Source organism: Cavia porcellus, unplaced genomic scaffold, assembly GCF_034190915.1.
Source record: "Cavia porcellus strain 051 isolate PalLab524CR breed Dunkin Hartley unplaced genomic scaffold, mCavPor4.1 scaffold_11, whole genome shotgun sequence".
NCBI classification, from domain to species: domain Eukaryota; kingdom Metazoa; phylum Chordata; class Mammalia; order Rodentia; family Caviidae; genus Cavia; species Cavia porcellus.
This window is the reverse complement of record NW_026947494.1, coordinates 43905476-43918092: the sequence shown is the minus strand read 5'-3', so window position 1 is coordinate 43918092 and position 12617 is coordinate 43905476. Positions and strand designations below refer to the sequence as shown.

Here is a 12617-nt window from a genome sequence, read left to right as displayed (position 1 = left end):
GTGAAACTGACCTGGAAAAATACTTTAGTGTAAATTTATTTATATTACAAAGAAATAATAGTTGTGAGCAAGTGTCTGTACCTTATGATGGCTTCTGAACTAATATGAAAGGATTCTTACAGATTCCTAGGATAATATTTTATATAGTTAAAACTGTTTTTAATAGTTTATAATGTTATACAGACTTTCCTAGAAAAAGAATTATGTTTGATCTAATTTTATATACATATACTTCATAATTTGATGGCAAGTGATAAGATTTTGGGTGATAGGAAAATCTACATTTTAAAGCAATACTTTGATTTTACAATCTCAGGTCTATAATCTTTTAAAAAAGTTCATCCACTATTTGTCCCTTAGCTACCAAAAAGGGTGTCAAGAAGACAGTAGATTTCTGCCATTATTTGGCCTAAACTTTTTTTCTTTTTGAGTTTTAACGATCCATTTTGGATTTGACCTTCATTCCCCACCTCCAGTCCTTACAAACACAAGTTTTTGACTTTCTGTGGGTCCTCCTTCTCCATCAGCATTTCCTATACATTTACTTTTGTAAATTTTTCTATTTCTAGAAAAAAGTAAAAATTTGAATCTGTGTGCATACTTTCAGAGTAATGATAGTAGCGATAAAATTAATGTTAAGCTCAAATTTACATATTTCAATGAATAAGTATACTGTTCTTGTTCTTTTTATGTATGTGTGTGTGTGTGTGTGTATATATATATATATATATATATATATATATATCTATCTTTTTCCTTTTTTATTGGTACGGGGGATCAAACTCATGACTGCCTGCTTGCGAGGCAGGCGCTTATGCCGCTGAGCTAAACACCAGCCCCCAAGTATACTGTTCTGGAGTTTAACATATGTAGTTTGGAAATACAAAATTCTTACTTCTTCTTTTTTTTTTTTGTCTTTTTCGTTTTTTATCGGTACTAGGGATCAAACTCACGACTGCCTGCTTGCAAGGCAGGCGCTTATGCCGCTGAGCTAAATCCCCAGCCCCGAAATTCTTACTTATTCTTGACAGGTTGTTTTAAGCTGATGAGTACTGGCTTTGGGTAGTCGCTTTTCTTAGGTCATGATACTACTGCAGGGTATCATGTGTTAGTAAAAATGCTTATCCTAAAATAATATAACCAGTGATTTTTTTGTGTGTTCAATGTGCACATTCTTAGAGACATCTTACAGTTCATGTGACCTAAACTGCATCATTACAAACCAGGAGTATATGTGAATGTGTGTGAAAAGGCTTACTGTCTTTATGTGTTTTATAAATTAGTGAAAAATAGATGAATGACCCAAGGAAAAGTGGGCTGAGGGTGTACATACAGAAGGTTGTCAGGGGGAAAGAAAAGCTTCTAAGATACATAAAAAAGATTTAGTGGGTTTTTTTTCTTTTTTCTTGCCATGCCGTTTAGGCTGGCCTTGAGCTCACTTTGTAGCCCAGGCTGGTCTAGAACAAGAAAGTGATTAAGAGAAATTGTTCTATGTAACTATTCTAAAAAACACAGAATTGGAAATAATCTCTTAAATAAAAATTCAGAGTGATGTACTTTATCTGTTTAAGTTACCCTTTTTAAGGGAAGCATTTTAGTTTTCTAGTATTATTCTCAGTTTTTGCTGTTGATATTAGTGTAATATGTGCAGTAGAAATATTCATATTTTTAAGTGATAAATTGCAAGAAATGCTTTTTAATTTTTGATAGTATAATCACGAGTGAGCTTTTTAAAAGTCACTTTTACGTGGGTATGGTTATGCATGCCTGTAATTCCAGCACTTGGGAGGCCACCAGGGGGATCCCATGAGTTTGAGGCCAGCCTGAGCTACCTAAGTGAGTTCAAGGCCAGCCTACACTGCATAGTGAGACTCTGTCTCCAGAAAATGTCTTATTTATTTTACATTAATGCTGAGATTGGTGAAAATATAAATGTGTCTATCAAGTTGAGAGATAAATAATATTTGGTAGTTAAGAGAGATTACTATGAATATATAGATTTTCTGAATTTCTTTGTTTTTGATACATAGTTTGAAAAATAGTATTTTAGTAGGGTGACTTTTCCCAAAGCTGATATCTGTGGCCTAATTTTTATTAATTTGAAGAGCTTACATAAGTGATAATAAGAAATTTCTAGTCATGAGGAAGAAGGAATGAATAGTTTTTTTTTTTTTTTTTTTGAAAAAAGAAACAGAGAAACTTTTTGAAACAGAGTTTTACTCTGCAATTCAGGCTGGCTTTGAACTGCACTTTGTAGCCCATGCTGGCCTGGAACACAGCAGTCCTCTTGCTGTGATGACAGGTGTTGCTACCATGCCCTGCCTAAATTAATATATCTTTGTAAGGTATAAAGTAATATACAAATAAAATGTTATTATGACAGAAGTGGCTTTGAATTTTACTCTGCGTGATGGGAAGAGTACATAAATGTTTGTTGAATTTTATGGCATGGTAAATCTTTCTTGCTACATACACTTGAATTCTCATTTCCCTTATTTGCATGGTAATGTAGGTGCTGTGCCATTGTTACCTAATGGACAAGACAGTGCGTTTGATTAAAAGTAGTTGACAATGTGGGTCTGTTTTATTTACTATCATACCCTCAATGTCAGGCACAGTACTTACTAGCCTGTAAGAGTCGTTTAATAAGCTAGAAGTAGAAAATTTTAATGAAAAACTACAAAATATGAAATGGAATAAAATCATTATATATTTTTGATAGTAACTGCTGCCATGAAAATTCAGTTTAATGCTAAAATATACCACATTTCCAAGTCATCTCTTAATACCAGATATTACGAGTTTTGAGGAAAAAAATAAACGTCACACAATTATATTGGATTTTTTCCTTACTAGAGATACTTAAAATATGGGGGAAATGCCTAGTAGGATTGAAGAAATACAGTTTTTATGAAAGTTGGCTTCTTAGATTGAAAAAAATTTTATTTTCTTCTCTACTTATTCCCATGTGGAACTGCATTTTATATCTGTACCACTGTGGAAAATAATTCTTATGTAAATTCTTATGAATAATTGTTCTAGCTCTTATTCTTTATATAAACTATTAAAAGATCAAGTAATAACAGATTCAGTGATTTGCTGTAATCATAGACATTTTCTTTGTTTAAAACTTTGCTTTACATGGTACCTTTGGAAGAGGTAATATGTAGAATTAAATACTTTTTGACATAAAAAGTACTGGATGCTTAGATTTTATATATTTTTGTTTTGTTTTTTGATACCAGGGATCAAACTCATGACCTTATGCTTGCCAAACAGGTGCTTATGCTGCTGAGCTAAATCCCCACCACTAGATTTGGTATAGTATTTGTTAAACATTCATTTTACAGAGTACTTGAAAGTATTTTGATAAATTTTACTTAAATTGGATGAGCTTAATGGAAGAACATCATATAATTATTCTTGAGTGTACACTGTTAATAATGAAAAGTGGAACTTTTATTAGTCTCAAATTAGCTAAACTTTAATTGTGGGGTTTTTCCAAATCCCCCCAATAAAGCCTTTTGTGTTAAATAAATTAGTAGTCTCAGAACACATCTTGGAACCCCTCTGCTAAGGTTAAGTGGTAGGTACAGTTACCTGATGGGCTGAGTTTACCTCTACTAAAGTAGTAGACATCTTTTCATTTTTCAACTGCATGTATTTTGACAGACCTGTAGGATCTGAATTGGTTAAATGTTGCCCTTAGATATGAACTTTTTCTTTTAAAACTTCTATCTACTAAGTAACAATCATCAATGAATTTTTTGTAATAAGACAATTGAAATGAGCATGTTCATTTAATTACCACCAGAAATTAAATCTTTTTGCCATCTAAACTTATAATCAGAGTTACATTCCTCCTCTCCTCAAGTTTTCAAAGAAAAACATCATTTTTTGTTGACTATTCAGTTGGAAAAATGGCCAAATATAAATATATTTTTGACAATGAAATTTAAATGCTCAGTTCTTTTTAAATATATGAAAATATTTATCTTTTTCCATTGAGTCCTAAATTTTATATGTGACAGACCAAATTTTTCAGATGTTTTATCACTGAATATACAAACATGTTAACACAGTGATGTTTGTATTTTTATGTTATGTTCCAGTTTGAAGATGGAGAGCATCAGTATCACTTATTTTTTGAATGTCATCTGTCATCTGTTAGATAAAAGTGAAACAAAGGCATATGTATTAATATTTTGCAACTTTATTTCCTTTCTTATATATACTATTTTAAAAACTGGAAGTGAGGATGTTATGTTCAGTACTTTACCTTTTTTAGGTCCTAAGACATTGGTGCACTTGTGCCACTGAACTTTTTTTGGTAATTAAATCTGTACCTTGGATGTGGCACTGAGTTTTAAGGTACAGCACTCAAAGCATGAACCGTTAAGATAACTGATAAGTTGGACTTTATTAGAATTCACATACAATGAATTCATTCAAAACAAAATAGTATAGAACTGAACAGAACAGGATGATGAAGGCATTTTAGGTCTTCAAGACCAAACAATAAGGAAGTCAACAATGGCTACCATAATGTCACTCAATTCTCTTTAAAATAGCTCTCCATACCTTTATGTATGTTGAAATTAAACAAAACAGACCAAAATTTTCTGAACAAAGAATAATAGTATTGCTGTATTTCACATAATGATGCTATGGAATCAGCACTGGGTACCTTAGTGTTTCTTTCTTCCCTGTTCATTTCATTGTGCATTGTATTACTGATTTTCAGAAACTTTTTAGAAATTCTGTGCATGCATGAGTCTCTACATGTATACCTGTCCTTTCTGTATTAAAGGGAAAAACAAACCAAGACAAAACAAAACAATTCCTAGCAAAACACAAAACAAAAGGACATATAAACAAAAATAGCAAAGAGCCCAGAACACTGACAATACAAGCCTTCAAAACAAGATGGTATGAGCATAACTAAGGCTATCATTTTACACAATGATCTTGAAGAGTTCCTCAGATCACCATACAGTAATATGTACAATTGTTCCAATCCTATGAATGTTAACTATTTTGTTCCAAGAACTTAAAGAATTTGTAGTGCAATCATCTTAGCCTAAGTGTGCTTATATAATTTTAGACATTTTTTCTTTTCCCTTCCATTTTCTTTTTCCTCATTTTCCCTGAGATACTATTTTCCCCCTTTAAGCAGATTCTTATCCTTTCATTATAATCATTGAGTTTTTTGAATCTTATGTACTCTTATCATTTCTTAATGATACTATATGGACACTATATGGTATTTACACATGTGAGTTTGATTTATTTCACTTATGGGTATGGTCTCAAGTTGCATCCATTTGTAAAAAAGTATCACAATGTGATCATTCTTTATAGCAGAGTAGTACTCCATTGTATAAAAATACCACATGTTTTTTATCCATTCCTCAGTTGATGGGCATTTAGGTTGTTTCCAAGATCTAGCTATTACAAATTGTACTGCTATAAACATGGGTGCACATATTACCACTGTGGTGTGATATTTTCAGTTCTGGGAATATGCCCAGAAGTGGGATAGCTGGGGCAGATGGGACCTCCAATTCAGCTTTTTGAGGAATCTCCAGACTGACCTCCACGGTGGTTGCACTCCCACCAATGGTGCAGAAGAGTTCCTTTTTTCCCCGCTCTCCAGCATTTGTTGTTGATACTATCGTTTTCTTGATCCTGGACATTCTTTGTAGTGAGATGGAACCTCCATGTTTTAATTTGCATTTCTCTTATGATCAATGATGCTGAACATTTTTTCATATATTTGTATTTATTCATCTGAGAACTGTGTATTCATGTCAGATGCCCATTTTTGGAATGGGTCTTTGAATTTTGGGATCTGATTTTTTTTTTTAATCTTTATAGGTTCTGGACAGAAATCTTTTGTCTGAGGAACCGTTCAGTAAGATTTTTTTTCCCAATTTGTGGGTTTTATTTTGGCTATGCTGGAGATTTCTTTCGACTTGAAAAAACTGCAATCCCAGTTACTTGATTCTAAGTGTTTCACGTGTGGTTTGATTCTTGTTCATGAATTCTCTACCTACCCCTATGTCTTCAAGAGTTCTACCTACTTTGTCTTCCAACAAATTTAGTGTTTCTGTTTTAATATTTAGATCTTTGATCCATTTAGATTTTAGTTTAGTACAGGGTGATAGACATGGGTCTAGTTTTAGTTTTGGGCATATGGAGCGCCAATTTTTCCAGCACCATATATTGAAGAGACTGTCTTTTTTCCAGGGGATGTGTTTGGCCTCTTCATCAAAGATAAGGTGGCTGAGTGTGTTTGCAGTTGTAGTTGTATCTTCTAATCTATTCCTTTGATCTTCAGGTCTGTTTTTATTCCAGTACCATGCTGATTTTATTACAGTAACTTTGTAGTATAACTTCAAATCAGGGATTGTGATGCCTTCTGCCTTGCCTTTGCTGCTTAGAATTGCCTTTGCTGCACTAGGTCTCTTCTGGTTCCAGATGAATTTCAGGAGTGATTTCTCTAGATCTGTGAGGTATGCTAGTGGCCTTTTGATTGGAATTGCATTAAATCTGTATAACAAATTTGGGAGAATGGCCGTTTTCACAGTGTTTGTTCTTCCTATCCATGAACAAGGAATATCTTTCTATTTTCTGAGATTCTCTTCACAGAATTGTCAATTCTTGAAAGCAAAAAATAGTCCTTCAGCAGTTCAATGAATAAGTGAATTATAGTGTATTCATTCAATAAAATATTCATATTCAGCAATAAAAATAAGTTGTCAAGTAAAGAATACATAGGAGGACCCTAAATACATACTTGCCTTGTGAAGTCTGAAAAGGCTCTGTATTGTATGATTCTGCCTATGAAAATTAGGGAAAAGGTAACTATAGATAGTAGAAAGATACATGATTACCAGATTTTAAAAGGACAAAAGGAGGAACAGGCAGAGCACTGAAGATTTTCAGAGTAGTAATGGTGGATATAGAATGCTGGGTCCTTATCAAAGCCCATAGAATTGTTCAGTGCAAAGAATGAACTCTTACGGAAACTAAGGACATTCATTAATAACATTGTACTAATACTGGCTCAATAACAAATTGCACCAATGTGTAAGATGTTTATAATAAGGAAAACGGAAGGTCAGCGATAGTGAAAAGTATATTAGAAGCTTTTACTCTCTGTTCATTTATTCCGTAAATCTAAAACTGCTCTAAAAAGTAAAATGAGGGCTAGAGGTATAGCTCAGTGGTAAAGCACTTCCTTAGCATGGGCAAGATGCTGGGTTTGGTCCTTGACATGACCAGAACGATTTTTAAAAAGATTTTTGCTCATATGGCCTGATAACATATCAGTAGTAATGACTACTACATATAGTTATCCTCTTACTTAATGCATATCATTAATTTCTAGGAATAAGATTACCTGATAAAATATAAAAAGTAAAATTTCAGAGCTGTGTTCATAGAATTTCTGTGTTAACCAATTTTTTTATGGATATTTTGACCTGACACTTTTTTTTTTTTATGGTAAGGTTAGGAGTAAATTTTTATTTGTATATTTTTTTAAGAGTAAGTTTTTTTTTTTTTTAATTGGTACTGGGGATCGAACTCATGACTGAGCACTTGCAAGGCAGGTGCTTATGCCGCTGAGCTAAATCCTCAGCCCCTAGGAGTAAGTTTTTAATCATCATCGTAATCTGTATATTATTTAATGATCTTGAAATATTGATGTCAAACTATATTGGAGAGTGTGGCTTTGCAATTTTAATTCAAAACATTTAAGTTAATATAATTGTTTATGGATAGTTTTAAAAATTTTTATTTATTTTTAAATTAAATTTATTAGTACAGGTTGGATGTGGTAGTGCACACCTATAATCCCATCACTAGCGAGCCTGATGCAGGACTGCTGAGAGTTTGAGGCTAGCCTGGACATAAGTTCAAGGACAGCCTAAATTGCATAGTGAAACTGTCTCAGAAAGACAGAAAAAAAAGTTTATTGGTACAATTTAGATATACAAAATGATCATATTCTCATAGGAAATTTGTACCTGATTGGTTTTGTTTTGTTTTGTCTTGTCTTGTCTTTTTCTTTTTCCTCCCCCATCTTCTGTCTTCCCTCTCTTTTTAATTTTCTTTCTCTTTTTCTTGTTCCCTCTCCCTTTCTCTCTTCCTCTCTTTTTTCCATTCTTCTTTCCACTCCCTTTCCTTTTCCCTTTCCCTTTCTCTTTCTGTCTTTCTCGAGGTGCTGAGGATTGGACTAGGCTCTCAGACATCCTAGGGAAGCACTTAACTATTACTCTACCCATCCAATTGGTTCTTACCAAAGAGAAGAAGTATAATATTGGGCAGTTTAATAAATAGAATAAATCTTTTATTTATAAGACTTAATGATTTAGTTAAGACATTTAGAAAGCATGGTAATACAAATATGGCACAGTTTTCAGTTTTTATAATAGAAAAAACTTCATAAAGAAATAGAATCTTGTGGCATTCAGTAGTTATATAATTAAAAAACATGTATGACATATTTAGTGCATTTTATATAAGGGACCATTATTATTTAAAATTATCAACCAACCTTTAGTAAATTAAAAACTTTTTGGATGTATGAAAAACAGTGATTGAATTTAGAAATATCCTTTGTAGAGATTTTATCCAAATGTAAGTCTGCACTCCATTATTTGAAACACTTACTGAATTTCTTAAAGCTTATATGATTCATATGTCATAGAACACCCCTTAAGAAGGTCTAGGACAGTACCTCATTATAAGAAATCTTAATATTTTAGTGAAATATGACTAGTTATGGTAAGTAGGATAAAGTTTATGGTCATATCATTTATTTGGATTAAGTTTGACATGCAACACTTTCAAGTTGGGCTTCACTGCCAGACATTATAAAAGAAATGGAATTTTGAGGTGTTTGGGCCCTAAAATAAGGGATTATAGGCCTTTTAGTGAAAGCTAACAACATTATTTATTTCCATAGCCTTATTTTTTGGTACTTTGAGCAATTTTTTAAAAAACTTCAAATTTAGTCTTTGTTGAGCAGGACTGTGATTAAAAGTGTAAGTTTAGAACAGTTTATGAAATTGCATCTTTTGTAGGTATGGTGGTGCACACCTGTAATCCTAGCATTTGGGAGGCTGAGGCAGGAGAATTGCCCTACGATCAAGGCTAGCCTAGGCAACATTAGTGAGTTCAAGGCTAACCTTGACTACATAACAAGACTCTGCCTTGAAAATAAGAAATTGTCTCTTTTGTATTTAGAGTACAAGGATAGTACTTGTTATGGTACTTATATAGTTATGGTACTTATATGGCCTATATAGCCATAAGAAATAAACTTGTGCAATACAGTGTAGTGTTTTTGAATATATATTACTTGGTAATTGTGAAAACATGAGCAACAACAGTAGTATCTGAGAAAGAAGCCATTCATAAAACCTTTAAAGGTTTCTCCCATAGTTACAAATAGCTTGTGTTAATGAGTTCTGTAGAATGCTAGTCAGTATTCTTTTGTAACTACATTCTTTGAGCTTCATGTATAAGAAATAAAAATCCTCTGCCACTTTTGCTAGTTATCTTTAAGCTTTTATTTTTAGAATGACATTGAGACAGGATTTTAAGAATGGTAGGGTGTATGTGGTTTTTTTTTTTTTTTTTGTTTGTTTGTTTGGTTTGGTCTGGTTATTTTTTTGTGGCTATATCCTGCACCTCTGTCTCCAACATGACAAAAAATGGCGTTCCATATTACTTATAGAAAGAGACATTGATTGACTGATTGATTGATTAATTGAGACAGTTTTGCTATGTTGTCCAGGGTAGTCTCTAAATCTCTCATGGTGGAGTGTTCCTGTAGTTCCCGGGACTACAGGGATGCTCCACCACAGTTGGCAACATTTTGTTTCTATAGGTTTTTGTACTGGGACATTCAATTTCAGCTCATAGCATAAGATTAGAGTAACCTAGTTTAGAAATGAGGTTCTCACTTAGGTAGTGGCAGTGAGGAGCTTTTTTTAATCAGATAGCTTTTCAATGGCTTAGCTGGTCATCTTGGCTTAGATGGCTGAGTATGACAGTAGGAGGTCAGTGGCAGAAGATAGGTAATTCACTCATTTTTCTCAGAAAGTATGGGAGTTTTAAAACAATGTAATAGAGTATTTAGTTAAAAATTATGTGTGAGGAAGTAAATACATTATATTTGAATGTTAATTTGACATATCTAACAGCATCGTTTTAGAAGTTAGAATTTGAGAGGAGAAAATGAGACTTCTGTCAAATTAATTTCTTTATGACTTGAAGAAGTATACCTTTGTTTCATTTTAGCAGCGAACTACCTTTTTCCAACATGGAGAGTAGCCATGATCTCATAAGAAAATTATTGAAGTAAGGAGATGGAAAGAACAACTGAATATAACCACTATCACAGCCTTTTAAAAACTGTATAGTGTTGCTATTCTCCTTGAAAATATAATTTGGATTCTCATTGTTTGGTTTGGATTTTTTGCATGTGTGTGTAAACAGAAGGGTGTGTTCCCTTGCTTACTGAGTGTTCTGTATGAAGCATTGTACTCAATATATGATACAGGTTCTGTCAGAATAAGTCTCTGAGGTTGGTAGGTATTTCTCTATTACAGCTCTAAGTGGGCGAGTTAGGATTTTAAACTCTACCAAGTCTGCCTTCCTCTCCATATTCCTTTTTGATATCCTCAGTATCTTTACTGTGGATTGGGGCTGCTTTTGGTGGACTTTGGTACATCCCATAAGATATTTAGTTTGGTTTTCTTGTATCAGTTACAGGTTATAATGAATGTGAGTCTAGTTGGTAAAGATTAGATTTGGAAACTTGGGTGGTGTGATAGTATTCACCAAGGCATCCCTGGAACTTGACTGTCTAGATCAGCTTTATCTGCTGGGAGAATTTCTGAATTCTGATCTAGACCCTTTAAGAATGAAGATTTGGATATGAATTTTGTTTCTTAGTTCCATCCTGATATTCCATGACATATATGCCACTTACTATGTTCATGTATGCCTTCCTATGAAAAGGATGGCTTTCTGAGGCCATGACGAGGGCTTATTTCATTGAGTCAGATACCACATTGTTCATAATTGTCCTTATTCTAACAAACCACTTTGGTATTAGATTTTGGAAAAGGGTACGGCTTTATTCACCTTCTAAATGCTTTGCATTATTATTATTTCTCTCCCCTCCACTTCTTTCTCCTCTCTTCCTCCTCTCCCACCTCTTTCACTTCTTGTGCTTCTTCCTCCTGGATGACCAATTGCATTTTATTACTTTTATGCCTTTATAAAAAATTGGTTGGTTATATTTGTGTGATTTTGTTTCTCTATATGGCTTCTTATTCATTCATTTCAGGTACTAGAGATTGAACTGAGGGCCTTTGCACTGAGATACTTCCTTTGTGCTTTTTATTTATTTTTATTTTGAGATAGGGTCTCACTACATTTCCCAGACTGGGCTTGAATTTGTGATCCTCCTGCCTCAGTCTCTTGCAGTGCTGGGACTGTAAGTGTACATAACTGCACCTGCCCAACTTCATTGATACTTGTGTCTGGCCTTATATTAATGTTACACATAGCTGTGTATTCGGTGGTTAAGAAATATATCAAGTAATTTAAAATTGGTTAAAAGAAATTATAGCATTGCTTTTCTTAAAGAAATTTAGGGAATGTGACTCCTCTATTTATAGTACTCTTTTTCAAAATTATTTCTGGCTGTCTAGTTCCCTTGAATTTCCACATAGGTTATGACTATACTTATATTTACATAAATGCCCTATAGGAATTTTGTTAAGAATTGCCTTAAAGCTGTAAATCCATTTGAGGAGAATTGATCTTTATCTTAAGTCTTTCAGTCCAGGAAGACAGTATATCCTTATGTAGGCATTTAATGTTTGTAACCAGTGTTTCATAGTTTTCAGCATAGAGATCTTATGTATATTTTGTTAGATATATGCCTAAATATTTCAGTGTTTTGAACTATTACAAATGATATTATGGTTTTAGTTAATTTTGGTTTCTAGTTTATTGCTATAGACATATAATTTATGGTTGAAATAGGATTCTATTTATATAAAAATAGGATTGATGTTTGTTGTTGTTGTTGACTCTATAACCTGTGACCTTACTGTACTCACTAGTTTTAAGATTTTGTGATAATTGCTTGGAATTTTGCACACTTTCCTGGTTTTAATTCTTCTTTTCTGGCTGGTAGTGGTTGTTATGCTTTTGAGATAGGGTCTCACTAAGTAGTTTAGGTTGGCCTTGTATTCACGTCTTTTATGCCTCAGTCCCTCCGCTGGGTTCTGGGATCATAAGTGTGTAAGACCATGGCTGGCATCTAGTTGTCCCCTTTGTCTTTTCCCTTTAAATTTGGAGTGTTCTAGAGATCATGCGTGGATCCTCTGTTCTCCTGTAATTATACTTCCTCCTTTGTTAGTAATCTTATGTGCTATTAGTGTTCTAATGATACTGTTCACCAAATTTATATCTTTAGATTGAACTTTCTCCAGCCTTCAGACTCTGTCCATTACCTATTCGTCATGTCTATTAATAGGTATTTCAAGCTAGATACATCCAAGATTAAGCTGTTGGATCCATTGCTT

The 12617-nt window shown here is 33.4% G+C and overlaps 1 protein-coding gene across 3 annotated transcripts in view; it reads left to right on the top strand.

Moving 5' to 3' along the window:
- Plpp1 (phospholipid phosphatase 1) overlaps positions 1–12617 on the top strand; it is a 92240-nt gene that overhangs the window by 37155 nt on the left and 42468 nt on the right.